General features: G+C 48.4%; 1 protein-coding gene across 27 annotated transcripts in view; it reads right to left on the reverse strand.

Moving 5' to 3' along the window:
* Mapt (microtubule associated protein tau) overlaps positions 1 to 1,941 on the reverse strand; it is a 98,909-nt gene extending 96,968 nt beyond the window's left edge. For 3 of the 27 annotated variants that reach the window (XM_085829498.1, XM_085829505.1, XM_029483467.2), the window contains exon 1: positions 1,673 to 1,931. The gene's annotated coding sequence lies outside the window, so the exon portion shown is untranslated. Of the gene's footprint in view, positions 1 to 1,672 lie in introns of all 27 variants that reach the window. The other 24 variants (XM_085829493.1, XM_085829501.1, XM_085829496.1 and 21 more) reach the window with 21 other exon arrangements.
* Positions 1,942 to 13,998: the final 12,057 nt, after the last annotated feature.

The following is a 13,998-nucleotide window of genomic DNA, read 5'->3' on the forward strand; positions in this document are numbered from 1 at the left end:
TATCCTCTCCTCACACTCTCCCATCGGGAGAGGCAACAGGGTTCAACGGTGGTGGTGGTGGTGGTGGGGGACGGGGAGTTGAGCTTGCCGAGTCTCCCCATTCCCGAGGGTTATCTGGCTCCCCTAGCAGTGAAACACAAGTGGGGTGTGGTCCTCAGGATGGCCTGGGTGTGGGGAGGGATGTGCTTCCTCTGAGGACTCCTGCACATGAGAGTCTATCTTGAATCCCACCCATGTGGCTCTGGGTCGAACTGGGGGAGTGGGCTGCCGCAAGTCTGTAGATCCAACAAAGGGTCTGAAAAGAGTGGCGAAAAAAGGATGGAGCTTCTCCGAGCGCGTAGGCAAATATCCTCGTCGAATGAAAGCTTCCCGCCTCCCCCCGCACCCTCCCCCAAAAAACCAGGGCTGGGAGCGCTGATCCTAAATCACACGACGAACAAAGCAGCGAGCTCCCCTAGACGACCTCAGGTGAACGCTCCGGTGCGCACCGCTGCAGAGGCAAAACGCCAAGGCTTCCGTGTTCATCACCCCCTGTTCCTTAACATGGGTCCAAGCCGGGTCCTCCAAAGCCCGGTCACAGCTCTTGGCATGCTACGATGGAGACGTGACTCGCCGCAAAAAGATGGCACCTCGCGTTCAGAGAGGGGGAAAAAAAACGGAGGAGGGGTGGCAGCGGGAGGAGACACATCGTACTCCCCCCTCCTCGCCCACCCAGGTCCACACCCACTGCCGCAGTGAGGGGCGAGCCCTGCGCGCCAGCCCGCGCCTCCGGCAGGGAGCGCACATGCCGGGAGCCCGGCGCAGAACGCAGAGAAAGAAACGCGCCCCGAAATGCACCTGCAGCCCTCGCGTGGGTATGTGCCTGGCTGCAACGCTGCGCGCCCTCGAGCGGGGAGCCGCTGCCAGCCAGCCCGCTGACACCGCGAGGCCAGATGACCCCTGACTCTTCGAGCTCCCACATTGGGATCCACGCACTACCTTCTCTCGGGCACGGCGCTGCCCCTGTCACTGTACCAAGCGCGCGCAGGGGGAAGGGCGACTAAAGTGACAGCGCCTGGACCCCTCCCCATCCTCCCGATTCCTCCCAGCCCCCAAATGTCCCCTGCCGGCTTCTGAAGGAGGAAAAGGGGAGGGGGCGGGCCACCGCCTTAAATCAGGGCCAGTGAAGGCCGTGTCAGAATCGCTGTCAGGGAGGTGGAGAGGCATGAAGGCAGTCATCTTTTCTAGAACCCGATCCACACCTTCCTTAGGGCTGATGGCAATCAGGGGCAGAGAAATCCGATTTCAGGTTCTGTTTCGGGGGTCGTCGTTGGACCCCCATGCACACTCACAGACCCACGCCCATTGCGGCAAAAGGCTGAGATCCAGATTACAGAACAACCCCTTCCCTAGGTCACCGTCATCCGCGCCCCACCCTGCGGACACAGCCCCCCTCATTTGCGCGGAGCCGATAGTGGGGACCCCAGCACTCATAGATACACGCATTCGCCCGCGTGCGTGCATCTCTTGCACGCGTTCCTTCCCAGCTCCCCAGCGCCTAGGGCGCAGCGAGGCCCCCACCATTGCGCCTGATTGATGCCCAGCGCCCTAAATCCATCTCTGGGGCGAGGGGTGGCAGGAGGACGGCGCACAGGGCCAGAAGGGGACTGGATTTTAGAGCTGCGGCGCTTACCTGATAATCGACAGAAGGCGAGGACAGAAGAGGACAGCGGAGGAGAAGGTGGTTGTGGCGGCGGCGGCGGCGGCGGCAGAAGGTGGGCGGTGGCGGCGGCGCTGCTGCTGGTGTTGGAGCTGGTGGGTGGCAGAGACTGCGAGCGCGCGCGGCCGAGAAAGCGCGTTCCGGAGGCCGGCGGGCAGCGCAGGCGCGAGCCACGGGAGCGCGAACCTCCCTAGGGGAGGGGAGGGCAGCGAGGCCTGGGCGGGCACCTCCCCTTCCGACCGCCAGGGGGCGCACGCGAGCACCCCTCAACCCTCCTCTCCCCACGCCGCCCGGCTCGCCCCTCTCCGCGCTTCCCTTCCCGGGTCCCGCCACGCCTCGGGCCGCGGTGCTGACCGCCGCGCGCACGCGCGTTCTGTGGCGCACGCGCACCCGGCCTCCCGGGGCTGCAGCCTTTGTCTAGTCCAGGGGTCCCCTCCCTCAGTCCCCGCGAGGTCCAGGCAGAGCGCTGTGTCGGTCATCGACCGCTTTTCAGTTCACCCTCGCTGGCTCTCCAGGCGGTACACCGTGAACCCCAAGTGCTACAGGGTCCCCGAGTCTCCTAAAATGTGGCCCTCCAGATAGAGCGCATTCTATTTCCAGGGCCAGCTGTTCGCTTGCTTTCTTTCCACCTGTTTTTGTTAATGGCTAAAGTGAATGATTTCCTTGACAAATCCTCTCGAAACAGATTAACTTGACCGTAATACACTTTAGCGTTTTCGTGGAAAAAGAATTGTTTTTAAATCAAGGAGCATTCAAACCCATTAGGTATCTTGACTGTGACCCTAGGGAAGAAAAATCTTTAAGTAGGTAAGTTTTAATGATGCTTACCACACACACTGCTTACCACACACACTGCAAGGCATTTTCACAGAGTTATTTTTATCTCGTTTATTGAAACACCTTTGTACAGCGTGAGAGCTGAATTTTTAAGGTGCCTGCTGGAGATGGCCACCTGCTGGATGTCAAGCTTCCGGTTGAAATTGGTCATTAGTTCTCCTTCCAGCCACGTAGGCGTGGGCTGTGGCTCTAGCTTATATCTTACCTCTCCAAAGCTCAATTCCCTTGGACAGCTGGAGCCTGTTCAAATGCAAGGAAGAGAGACAGGCACCTACCTCTTGCCAAAGAGGCGAAAACTTGTCTTGAAGCTTTCATTTGCATGCCGTTTTTTCTTTATTTTTCAAGGCAGGTTCTCACTATGTTGCCCTGGCTGGCTTGGAGCTCACAGAGATCCCCTGCCTGCCTCTGCCTCCAGAGTGCTGAGATTAAAGGTGTGCACTGCTATCCCAGCTATTGTTTCTAAAACTCCAATGTTGTACCTGCTCAGTGTGTTGGCTCACATCTGTAATCCCAGCATTCAGATAGGCTGAGACTTGTTCAAGATCAGCCTGGGCTACATAACAGAATCCAAGAATGTCTGGATTGTATTACAGGGTGAAAGTGAGTCTTGAAACAAACAAACAAACAAACAAACAAACAAACACACTCCTGGGCTGGAGGGGTGGCTCAGCAGGTAAGAGCATGTGCTGCACTTATAGAGGACCAGGATCCCCAGCACCCACATCATAGCTCACAATGGTAGCTCCATCTCCAGGAGACCCCACACCCTTTTCCAGACCCTCTGGGCACCACTAGGCAAGCCTATGGAGCACATACATAGGTACACACAGCAAAACATTATATATATACATATACATATATATGTATATATAATATGTATATTATATATAAACACTATGTATATATATATATATAATAGAAAATTTATTGTTATATGTAAGTACACTGTAGCTGTCTTCAGGCACACCAGAAGAGGCTGTCAGATCTCATTATGGATAGTTGTGAGCCACCATGTGGTTGCTGGGATCTGAACTCAGGACCTTCAGAAGAGCAGTCAGTGCTCTTAACCCCTGAGCCACCTCTCCAGCCCCCAAAATAAAATTTTGAGATAACTTTGGGTTCAGTTTTCTAGCACCACAAACATTTTTTCCCATATGAGCTTAATTACTGAATTATTCTGGAATGATGCAAATGGGGCTAATTTCTTTTTACTTTCTTTTTAAAAGAATTACTTATTTATTTTATGTATACAAGCTGTAGCTGTCTTCACATATACCAGAGAGGGCATCGGATCCCATTACAGATGGTTGTGAGCCACCATGTGGTTGCTGAGAATTGAACGCTATCTCTCCAGCCACAGAGGCTCTGAATTTCTAGGTCTTGCCTTGCTATTCTTCTAACCACAAACACCATGCCTGCTTCAAGACTTCTGCATCGGTTCTGGACATCTAGGAACTTAATAGTCTTCTTGCTCAGTGTCCTCCTCTTTCAGGCCAGCTGTGCTCCTGGTCAGATCAATTTTCAGACATAATCCTTTCAGTCACGGCAGTCTCTTGCTCAAAGATGTCTACCGGCTTTCAACAGGTGCACTTAAACTCTTTGGCCTAGCATCTGGTCCTCCTAGCATCTGGTCCTCCTGCCTTGATCAGACCTCTCCTCCATTCTGCTCTGTGACTGAGGCCACTGAGGCCACTCCACTAAATTTCCTTTCCACCTTTGTACTCTGGGGCTTCCCTTTGCCTACAAGGTCCTGGCTCTTAGTCCTGCCCATGAATACCCTACCTAAGCTTCAAACTCAAGGTTAGACTTTACCAAAGCCTTCTCCGCTCACTGCAAGTAGAACAGATATTTCCAGCCTCTACAAGGCACTTAGCTATATTATTCCTGAGGAGAGAAGAGTTAGTATTTATCTTTCCAGGTTGGCACCTTATTATTGTCTCCAATAGTTGTCTTTACCCTATGTGGGTATTGAGCACCCTTGCCTGATACCAGCTATGTGATGCACACATGTCCAAACAGAAACTTAAGACATTGCAAGTTTGTATCTTTGACTCTGCTTTCCACTACCAGAAAGACACACTGCCATGTGCTGCTCCCGAAGCCCAGATTCTGGAGTAAAAGGCTTAAAGAAGTACATACACCATGAGGGAAAAATTTAATTTATTGCAGGAGCTGCCAAAGATTTTGGGAGCTGGTTGTTAGCCTGATAAAGCTGAGTATGGCAATTTAATAAGTGTATGTGTATGTGTGTGTGTGTGTGTGTGTGTGTGTGTGTTTCTTATACAGTAACAAATTGCACTCACTAAATGATAAATTATATTTATGTCATCATCATTTTCAAGGTCAATGCTTTTGTTACACGTTACCTTCTTAATATATGTCATTAGTAACCATCAGAGTGACACTCCTCATTTAAGTTTATCCTTATGGGCCCCTAATATAGAGTATGATTGAAAACTGCCAAGGACCTAATGACCCTGCAGTCCCCTGATACTGAATGGTCACATTTGCCTATACTAAATGGAGGTAATGAATGCTAGAGTGAGTCTTAAGCAAATCTGTCCTTTAAATGTATGCGATGTGGAGTTGAGTGTTCATTCCAGATAATTTGATCACTGTGGGTAGCTAATGGCTCACTAATGCAGGCCTAGAAAGTGCATCCCCTCTCAGCCCTCTGCCCCTCCCCTCTTGCTGAAATAGAAAGCTCATGGCCTCGTGGGTCCAGCACAAGCCCACACATAGAGGACCATAGAAGGCAGCTTGGCACAAGGGAATGGAAACCGACGGAGGTAGCAGGCTGTGGGTCCGATTTTAGCCATCGTGTGTGAGGTTAGACAAATTCATTACCTTCTTCTGGCTTCAAGTCCTTTATTGAATAGTCTCCGATGGAGTTAGAGCCCAGATCGATAGAGTCTGGATGGTCTGCCACCAAATGTATTTTCAAAATAAGCTGCTGCATTGGAACAAACGGATCCTACCTGTGATGGGTTTAACCTGATCGCAGCAGCACAGGGAGGTAGGTATTCCAGGTTGGGAAACAACCTTCCCTGGGAGATTATGGGGCCAGGCGCCTTCCATTTTGTGGCGCTGCCATTTCTTAGGTCCATGTTCTTTGGGGAGATGAGGCTAGATTACCATTTAGGGGTCCGTCTGCAGGAGGGGGAAGACCATGTGGGGGAGGTGCTGGTTGTTCAAGAGGCTTCCTTTAGTCAGTGATCTCCCACTGAAAGATCAATAAATGTAGTCAGGCGTGGTGGCGCATGCCTTTAATCCTAGCACTTGGGAGGCAGAGGCAGGCAGATTTCTGAGTTCGAGGCCAGACTGGTCTACAAAGTGAGTTCCAGGACAGCCAGGGCTATACAGAGAAACCCTGTCTCGAAAAACCAAAACCAAAACCAAAACCAAACCAAACCAAACCAAAACAAACAAACAAAAAAAAAAACAACAAATGAAGGGGAGATGTGGGTTTTGGAAGAAGAGGATAAAACATTTCAGTAAACACCAGGGTCTGCTTTATATATTCTGCACTAGGGGCTAAAGGACCCTGGGAAAATAAAAACAGACCTTGAACTCTGTTATGGGACTGTATGTGTACAATGAATATATTGGAGGACCATGGCGGACAGGAGGGTGGAAAGTTACTAGGGAAAGATAAGCCAATTTTCTTTCTTTCTTTCTTTCTTTCTTTCTTTCTTTCTTTCTTTCTTTCTTTCTTTCTTTCTAGATTTATTATTAATTTTATGTATATGAGTACACTATACCTGTACAGATGGTTGTGAGCCATCATGTGGCTGCTGGGTCATGTAGTTGCTGGGAATTGAACTCAGGACCTCTGCTCACTCTGTAAGACCCCCTTTCTCCAGCCCAAAGACTTATTTATTGTTATATGTAAGTACACTGCTACTGTCTTCAGACACACCAGAAGAGGGCGTCAGATCCCATTACAGATGGTTGTGAGCCACCATGTGGTTTCTGGGATTTGAACCTTCGGAAGAGCAGTCAGTGCTCTTAACCACTGAGCCATTTCTTCAGCCCATAAGCTGATTTTCTACAGTAGTTGCTGAGAACAGTATCGCTAATGCTTCACTGATCAGAGGGGTGGTTCACCGCCTTACACGATGGAACCCTTTGATATCTCAGGAGACCCCTTTCCAGAAGAATAATTTTAAATACATCAAGTAAAATATGTACAATTACAGGCCAGAGAGCTAGACCTGTGCTTGCTGTTCTTACAGAGGACCCGGGTTTGGTTCCCAGCACCCACACTAGGTGACCCACAACTGCTTCTAGCTCCAATTCCAGGGGGTCTGATGCTCTCTGGCCTTCACAAGCACCTGCATGCATGCGGAACACATAAACTCATGTAAGTACACATAGGTACATACACATAAATAAAAAGAAATAAATATCCAAGCAGTTACAAAGCAGACATTCTTATGTATGGTTATCAGAACCTTAAATCACTGTGCTCCAGTGTGTGGTGGACATGGGGCTGTGCTTCAGGGAGGACACGCTTCAGTGTTGGAAAGCTCTCTTTAGACGGGCCCCAAGGCTGTTCAGACTTCCGGGGGTGGCCTGCTTCAAGTGGACATGGTGGCACATACCTGTAACTCTAACACTCGTGTGGTAGAGACAGAAGAATCAGAACTTCAAAGTCATCTCAGGCTAACGAGTAAGTTTGGGGCCAGCCTGGGCTACATGCACCCTATCTCAAAAAATGAACAAATAAACAAATGAAACAAAACAATAAGTAAACTCTCCTGTCGTAGGCAACCCTATATTCAATGACTGAGGATGTAAGCGAATAAATGGATCCTTTCGGCCCTGCCGTAAACACTCATTATGGATCATTTTAAAGTTAGCGTAAGTTCTGCCAGGCTGTTTCATGATGAGTGGAGGCTCAGCTTTTCCTATCCCCAGCTTGGGCAGGTGTTGATGGAACATTCTAATAAAACATCCTGTGTCCCAGACTCACGCTGCTTAGGACCCTCAGCCTATGGCCATTCATTGGTGTCAGGAATGGTCCAAGAAAGTGAAAGGTAAGAGGGATGTTAGAACTGGTTAGTGAGGCCCTGTTCCCGGGGGTCATTTGAACACAGCCAGCCCAGGACAGGCAGCAGTGTAGCTGTGAGTGTCATTGGGCATGGTGTGTGTTATATTTGGTGTGGCACGTCAGGTGTCTGGAACACTGACAGGCTCCACACTGGGTGGAGTTTACTGAGGTCAGCTGAGTAGCACTAAGGGCAGAGTTTCCCAGGAAGGTTGGCAATGGCAAGGTCAGAGCCCTTCTCCGGAAAGGAAGGCATCATAGGTGGTACTCCTGGAACCCTTGCATTGCCAGATTCCTTGGACAACTCTGAGCCTGCAGGAGTGACCTTGTCCATCTCTTTGGGAAGAAAATGCGGACTTTCCCTAGGCTAACATGTAACTTCAAGCAGAATGTCTTGTGAGAATCCCCCACACTCTCTCCTGGCATAAATACAAACTAAATAAAAACAGGCACAGGCATTACGTCTCAGCATAAATCAATCAGGTATGATAATCCAGTGAAGAATAGAAGGGAACATGCCCTAAAGGACCTGCAAGACATAACCAGAATGTACCAGCAGGAGGGACATGGGGTGCTGGACTTCTTTTATTATTTTTAATTATATGTGTGTCTGTGTGTGGGTATGGGTTATGTACCTGCAGAGGCTGGAGGAATTGGATCCCCGTGGAGCTGGAATTACAGGGGATTGTGAGCTACCTTGTGTGGGTGCAGTACACACTCTTAGCTCCTGAGCCACCTCTCCAGTCCCAGAACACGTTCTTATAGAGTCATGCCCACTGATGGCCGTGGGCATGATAGAACTCAGAACTGCAGAAGGCAGATGTGGCTCTTTGCTGTGTAAGCATGAGATTAGTATTACTTGGTTTGTTGGAACCTGTGTTTATTTCCAGGGGATCCAAGCCACATTGCTGGTGACCCTCACCCATCTAGACTACAGCTTCCCTAAATTTTTGAGAATTGTACTTCTATACTAAGTCTTAAATCTACAAGGAAACCAGGCCTGGTGATACATGCCTAGAATACCAACTCTTGGGAGGTAGAGTCAGGAAGACCAAAAGTTCATGGTGATGCTAGGCTCCATAGTGAGTTCAAAGCCAACGTAGCTACATGAGACCATATATTTACAAAAAATAAACAAAGGATAATTAGTACTAGCTTTATTAAAGGGTGCATGTTATGACCTTCATTTTGTCTCCATCTAGATAGTGGCTCTGACTCATTAGCTAGACATGGAGCTTTGTCCTATGGTTGGCTGACAGGAGTCCCTTGGGTCCTGTGATGGTTTAAATAGGTATGGCCCCCATAGACTCATGTGTTTGAATGCTTGACCCAGAGGGAGTGGCACTATTAGGAGGTGTGGCCTTTTGGAGTAGGTGTGGCCTTGTTAGAGGAAGTGTGTCACTGTGGAGGTGGGCTCTGAAGTCTCTTATGCTCAGGCTACATCCAGTGTGACACAGTCACTCTTTGCTTGGGATCAAGATGTAGAGCTCTCAGCTCCTTCTCCAGCACCATGTCTGCCTGCATGCTACAATCCTTCCCACCATGACAATATGGACTAAACTTCTAAAACTGCAAGCCAGCCCCAATTGTCCTTAATAAGAGTTGTCCTGGTCATAGTGTCTCTTCACAGCAATAAAACCCTAAGACAGGTCTGTAAGGCTGATTCCCATGGCTCCTGTGTAAAAAAATTGAGATTGATATAATCAAGAGTTGAGGATCCCTGCCACATTGCTGGTTATTGCATGTGCAAGCATGCGCACGCGCGCTCGCGCACACACACACACACACACACACACACACACACACACACACACACACATTCTGTTGGCTTGTGGAATGAAACTATAGCAGTTGGGAAGCCCCTGCTCTTCTGCCCTCTACGGCAGCCTACTAAGTGAGGAGCAAACAGGAGAGCTAGGCTGAGGAGATCAATGTTCCCTCTGGGATATGGAGGAGGCAGGGGTGGGGTTCCCTTCACAGCTCCATTTAATCACCACTCTGGCTTACAAAACACAGGATCTGAGATGACACAGAACTGTGGCAGGCTCAGTGGGGCAGCAGCCCTGAGAGCCTGAGGAGCCAGAGGTGCTGTCTTTGTTGGGAGAGATTAATAGTTTCAGAATCATGTTGTGTGGTTGTTGTGAATTTATTCCATCCTCTCCCTGTCAGAAAGGAAGTTCTCAAATGTTTGCAATCCTGATTGTGCTAAATTTTCCAGCTTGTGCTAAAATCTAGCCTGTAGACGTTTTTTATTATTGTTGTTGTTTATTATTATTATTATTATTTAAGTTTTAGTCTTTGTAATCCTGGCTGGCTTAGAATTCATGATGTAGACCAGGCTGGTCCAAATTTGTAACAATTCTCCTGCCTCTGCTTCCTAAGTTCTGGGATACAAGTGCACACCACTCTGGTCAGGCTGGGTGTCTTTCAGTTTATTGCTGTTCATCTCCAATCCCTTGTTACCTGTTCAGTGCTAATGGCGCCGGGCTCGGTAAGTGGCTCATCTTAGTGGTGAGTCTGTGGTTAGGCTTTGTTAAGCAATGCCCTGAAGAGAGCATGCAGAAGGTGGAGGCTTTCCCTCTTGGTTCTGGTGTGGCCAGCATTTGCTTCTTCTTATAGGATGCAGGGGTGCTCTAAGCCTGGCCGCACACTCAGCGCCTGGTGTCAGCCTCACTGTGGCTTTCCTGATGAGGGCATATGCACTGGGCGTGGCACTGCTGAGAAGCCAGCTTCTGGGCTGTCTGCTTCTGTGGTGCATTCACCCTGCCTGCTTTGGCTTGCCTGCAGCGATGTCTCTTGGGGCTTTCTCTACCCAGATACTGCCCACCCCAGGCTTCACTCTGCCCTAAGGTAGGCAGGCTCCTGACCTTGGACATCTGATCCTCCTGCCTCCGCCTTCCAAGTGCTATGATTACAGCAATAATGGCTAAAATGATGTAAAAAAACTGAGCCTGGGGCCTTGTGATTGCTAAGCAAGCATCTCCCAACTGAGCTATACCTCCAACCTGAAAAAACTCTGTGTGTGTGTGTGTGTGTGTGTGTGTGTGCACCTATACATTTATGTATATAAAGATATCAAGTCCTCAATTGTTTTTCGGTCTTACTTATTGAGACAGGTTTCTCCCTGAAACTTGAGCTCACCAACTGGCTAACTGGCTTCAAGGATTCACCCAACCTTCCTACTAGGTGCTGAAGTTTCAGGATGCACTAGCCCACCTGTCTTTTATATTGGTGCTAGGGATCCAAGCTCAAGTCTCCATGCCTGCATGGCAAAAACTTTACCAACTGAACCATCTCTCTAGCCCAAAGATTTTTTTTTTAACTGAAGTTTTAAGGGTCAAATTACGTTGTGGCTTTTGTTTCCTGTTTGAGCCTGATACAAAGGGACCTGTGTCATCTAGACATTCTTCAGAACATTACTTGGACACGCCATCCAATGACACCATTCTAAATGCTGTGTATGAAGGTGGGTCTGATGACGTATATCTATAATCCGACACTCAGGACACGGAGACAGGAGGAACACTTGTTCAAGGTCAGTCTGGGCTTACATAGTGGGAACCAGGTTTGCCAGGGTCACTGAGCAAGACTGTTTCTCATCAAAACAACAACAGAAAGGGCACACACACAAAAAATGTGTCAGATGAGAAAAAAAAAAACCACATTAAAAGTCTTGGTAAATTACACAAATTCTGGATGAAGGTGGAATAAGTTGAAACATCTGTGTCAAAGTGATTGACATGTAAGCCTAGGACCTGAATTTGGATCTTCAGTTCTTACCTAAAAAGCCAGTAACTTAGGGTTTTCTTGTTGTTAAGAGGCACCACAACCAAGGCAACTCTTTTTTTATTTTTTTTTTATTTATTCATTTAATGTGCATTGGTGTTTGGCCTGTATGTATGTTTGTGTGACGGTGTCAGATCCTCAAGTTTCAGACAGCTGTGAGCTTCCATGTGGGCGCTGGGGACTGAACCTGGGTCCTCTGGAAGAGCAGTTAGTGCCCTTAACCACTGAGCCATCTCTCCAGTCTCCAGACCACAGCAACTCTTACAAAGGAAAATATTTAATTGGGGCTAGCTTACAGTTTCAGAGATTTAGTTCATTGTCATCATGGCAGGAAGCATGGCCGTGTGCAGGCAGACATGGCACTGCTGGAGGAGCCCAGAGTTCTACATCATGATCTGCAGGAAGAAGAAGGAGACTGTGAGCCACACTGGACATAGCCTGAGCATAGGAGACCTCAAAGCCTGCCCCCACAGTGACACACTTCCTCCAACAAGGCCACACCCACGCCAACAAGGCCACACCTCCTAATAGTGCCACTCCCCATGGGCCAACCATTCAAACACATGAGTCTGTGGCAGCCAATCCTATTCAAACCACCCCAGCCAGATACCTAACGGTGCACCCACGGTTCCAACACTGAGGAGGCAGAGGCAGAGGCAGAAGGAGCCCTGAGATTTTCTGGTCAGTTAGTCTTGCTGAATTAGTGAGCTTTAGGTTCAGTGAGAGGCTCTGCCTCAAAAAATAAGGTTTAAAGTGATAAAGGGAGATTTCTCCAATATTGACCTCTGTCTTCCATACACAAGTATGTTCACACACACAAACACACAAACACACACACACACACACACACACACACACACACACACTACACTTGCCAAACCAGTGATAATTGTAGGGGTCTGGTTTGAACATATGCTCCAAAGATAGTGAAATTACTAAATCTTAAAGACCATCCTTGATCACAAAAAAAGTGAAAAGCTTTTTGAGTGCTGGTATGATTCTACACACACACACACACACACACACACACACACACACACAGAAAGAGAGAGAGTGTGTGTGTGTGTGTGTATGTGGGGGAGGGGGCATGGGCTCCCACGGGCACATGTGCAGAGGTGAGAGCAGGCTGTTAGGTGGCTTCATATGTCCCTTCCCACCTTTCTGCCTTGAGAGAAGGTCTCTCACTGAACCATAAGCTTGCTGTTTTGGGTAGGCTGGCCGGCTATTGAGCTCTCAGAAGCCACCTGTCTCTGCCACATGATGCTCGGGTACAGACAAATCCAACCATGCTAGGCTTTTTACGTCAATGCCGGGGATTCACACTCAGGTCCTTGGGTTTGCAGAGAAAGCATTCTTACTCACTGAGACATCTCCTAGTCTCCCAAAGTGAAATTCCAGTGTATAAAATTATTTTTAAAAATACTGTATAAAATTCCCTCAAGTTCTCTGTATGTGGTGTTTATAAAACATGAATGAATTTTGAGTTTCAGCTTGGCTCCCATCCCTGAGACATATCATTATGATTTATAAATATTCCTAAATCCAAAAGAACCTGAAATTGATACATTCTGGTGTCAAGAATTTTGGATAAAGAACTCACAGTTTATATTTCCCATTGCTAAAAGGAGAAAGACACAGAGAAATACTCTCTAGAGACTGGAGATAGCATATTCCATATCTGGGGATGCTGTTTTGATCAATACCCAATCAACATAAAAGGCTGTCGGGGTTAAGTGGATCTCCAAGAAGAAAGGACTCTGCAGCAAGAACATCAGCTGTTCAATTTTATGTTGTCAGCATCATGGTGTCTGTGAGGCTAGGAAGCAGCCACCATGACAGGGTATTGTGTGGTGCTTGTACTGTGTCCCAGAGTGAGAATCACTGTGTCAGTGCCAGCCCTTGATGTCTCAGAGCAAGACTGTGCCATCAGCAGCAGGGCACATAGATCTTTTTGAGAAACAGCTGGCATGCTGTTGAGTGTTGGTAAAAACGCAGTGCCCGACCGTGGAATAACAAATGACCTACCTATACCTCATTAGCTGGGACTTGTCATACCAGTCGAATCACAAGGATAGGTGGGTTGTGGCTCAGTCATTGATAGACTCAGGTGTTGCATTGGAGCCGGGTGCTGAGCAGGAGCAGAGGGTACAGGCCATTGCATGTGACACTTCTTGGATCCCTCTTTTTTACCCAGCAGAGCTCCACCACATACCTGTGCCCCTTGCATATACCTGTGGCTCCATCAGAGTCCCATTCATCCAGCTGGTGGAAGTTCTGTATATGGGATGAGTTGGTTCAGAATATGGGTACTACAGCTAAAAATGATAGGAACTAGACTATAGGTTAACTAAAGAGTATCATCTTGGGAGACCGTGACAAGGGCAGCTCTTCCCAAGATTCATGGCTCAACCATTTTTTAATAGGCAGTGCCTCCATTGAAGGGTAGTTGGCTCAGTGAGATGGCTCAGCGGGTGCTTCCTGTGGAGCCCAACTGCCCAAGTTCTTTTTGTTTTTTGTTTTTTGTTTTTCGAGACAGGGTTTCTTTGTGTAGCCCTGGCTGTCCTGGAACTCACTCTGTAGACCAGGCTGGCCTCGAACTAAAAAAATCTGCCTGCCTCTGCCTCCC

Source organism: Mus caroli, unplaced genomic scaffold (assembly GCF_978045245.1).
Source record: "Mus caroli unplaced genomic scaffold, Mus_caroli_1 scaffold_13, whole genome shotgun sequence".
NCBI lineage: Eukaryota > Metazoa > Chordata > Mammalia > Rodentia > Muridae > Mus > Mus caroli.